The sequence below is a fragment of the Arachis stenosperma genome, chromosome 3, assembly GCF_014773155.1.
Source record: "Arachis stenosperma cultivar V10309 chromosome 3, arast.V10309.gnm1.PFL2, whole genome shotgun sequence".
Taxonomy (NCBI): Eukaryota; Viridiplantae; Streptophyta; class Magnoliopsida; order Fabales; family Fabaceae; genus Arachis; species Arachis stenosperma.
This window is the reverse complement of record NC_080379.1, coordinates 151,618,758-151,620,908: the sequence shown is the minus strand read 5'-3', so window position 1 is coordinate 151,620,908 and position 2,151 is coordinate 151,618,758. Positions and strand designations below refer to the sequence as shown.

At 34.5% G+C, this 2,151-nt stretch overlaps 1 non-coding gene across 1 annotated transcript; it reads right to left on the bottom strand.

The window, feature by feature from the left end:
* Window positions 1-1,790: 1,790 nt before the first annotated feature.
* LOC130971121 (small nucleolar RNA R71) lies at window positions 1,791-1,894 on the bottom strand. The gene has a single exon (XR_009082351.1). It is a non-coding gene; the product is annotated as a small nucleolar RNA R71 (small nucleolar RNA).
* Window positions 1,895-2,151: the final 257 nt, after the last annotated feature.

Sequence of the window (2,151 nt, the reverse complement as noted above, 5' to 3'; positions counted from 1 at the left end):
GTTTTCTTTTCCACTTAATTTTCGAAAAAAAAAATTCCAAAAAAATTACAAAATCATAAAAACCAAAAATATTTCTTGTTTAAGTCTAGTGTCTCATTTTAAGTTTGGTGTCAATTGCATGTTTCTGTTCTTCTTGCATTTTTCGAATTTATGCATGTGTCTTCATTAATCTTCAAGTTGTTCTTGATGATTTCCTTGTTTTGATCTTTGAATTCTATTGACTTGAGTGTTTTGTTGTTTTCTCATATGCATTCTCATTTAGTTAGTGTCAGTAGTGTACAAACTGCTAAGTTTGGTGTCTTGCATGCATTGTTATTTGATTTTAGTTGCATTTTGATTATTCCTCATTATTAAAAATCCAAAAATATTTTTAATTTGTGTCTTTTCAAGTCAATAATACAGAGAATTGAAGATTCAGAACATACTGCAGAGGAATCACACAGAAAAAGCTGGGTATTCAAAAATGCCCAGTGAAGAAGACAGACTGGCGTTTAAACGCCAGCCAGGGTGCCTGGCTGGGCGTTTAACGCCCAAAAGGGTAGTAGTTTGGGCGTTTAACGCCAGGATGGCAAAGGGGGAAGATTTTGTTTTCAAAATCAATTTTTTTCAAGTTTTCAAAGTTTTTCAAAATCAAATCTTTTTCAAATCATATCTTTTCAATCAAATGTTTTCAAAATCAATTTCTTTCCTTTTTCAAAGATACTTACTAACAATTAATGATTTGATTGAACATTTTTTGCCTTTTCTGTTGAGAAAGGTTTAATGTTTGAATCATATCTTTTCTTGTTAGGCAAGTCATTAATTTTTAAAATCAAATCTTTTTAAAATTGTTTTCAAATCATATCTTTTCAATCATAACTTTTTAAAACCATAACTTTTCAATCATATCTTCTCAACCACATCTTTTTTAAAATAGTTTTCAATCAAATCTTTTTAATTTCTAATTTCAAAATCTTTTTCAAAAATCACTTTACTTCTTTCCCACTTTTGTTTTCGAAAATCAATTAGTGTTTTTCAAAATGTTTTCAAAATCTTTTACTTAATTTTCAAAAATTACTTCCCTTCTTCTCACATCCTTCTATTTATGAACTAACTCTATTCCTTAATGCAAAATTCGAACTCCATCTTCTTTGATAAGTTCGAATTTTCTACTTCTGTCTTCTACTTTTCTTTTCCTCTGACACCTCAGGGAATCTCTATACTGTGACATAGAGGATTCCATATTTTCTTGTTTTCTTCACTTTCATATGAGCAGGAACAAAGACAAAGGCATTCTTGTTGAAGCTGACCCTGAACCTGAAAGGACCTTGAAGCGAAAGCTAAGAGAAGCTAAGGCACAACTTTCTGTAGAGGACCTAACAGAAATCTTCAAAGAAGAAGAACCCATGGCAGCCGAAAATAACAACAATGCCAACAATGCAAGGAAGGTGCTTGGTGACTTTACTGCACCTACTCCCGACTTCTATGGGAGAAGCATCTCTATCCCTGCCATTGGAGCAAACAACTTTGAGCTTAAGCCTCAATTAGTTTCTCTAATACAACAGAATTGCAAGTTCCATGGACTTCCATTGGAAGATCCTCATCAATTTTTAGCTGAGTTCTTGCAAATCTGTGACACAGTCAAGACTAATGGGGTTGACCCTGAGGTCTACAGACTGATGCTATTCCCTTTTGCTGTAAGAGACAAAGCTAGAATATGGTTGGACTCTCAACCTAAAGAAAGCTTGGACTCTTGGGAAAAGCTAGTCAATGCCTTCTTGGCAAAGTTCTTCCCACCTCAAAAATTGAGTAAGCTTAGAGTGGAAGTCCAAACCTTCAGACAGAAGGATGGAGAATCCCTCTATGAAGCTTGGGAAAGATACAAACAATTAATCAGAAAATGTCCATCTGACATGCTTTCTGAATGGAGCATCATAGGTATTTTCTATGATGGTCTCTCTGAACTATCCAAGATGTCTTTGGATAGCTCTGCTGGAGGATCTCTTCATTTGAAGAAGACGCCTACAGAGGCTCAAGAGCTCATTGAAATGGTTGCAAATAACCGATTCATGTACACTTCTGAAAGGAATCCTGTGAACAATGGGACAAGTCAGAAGAAAGGAGTTCTTGAGATTGATGCTCTGAATGCCATATTGGCTCAGAACAAGATAT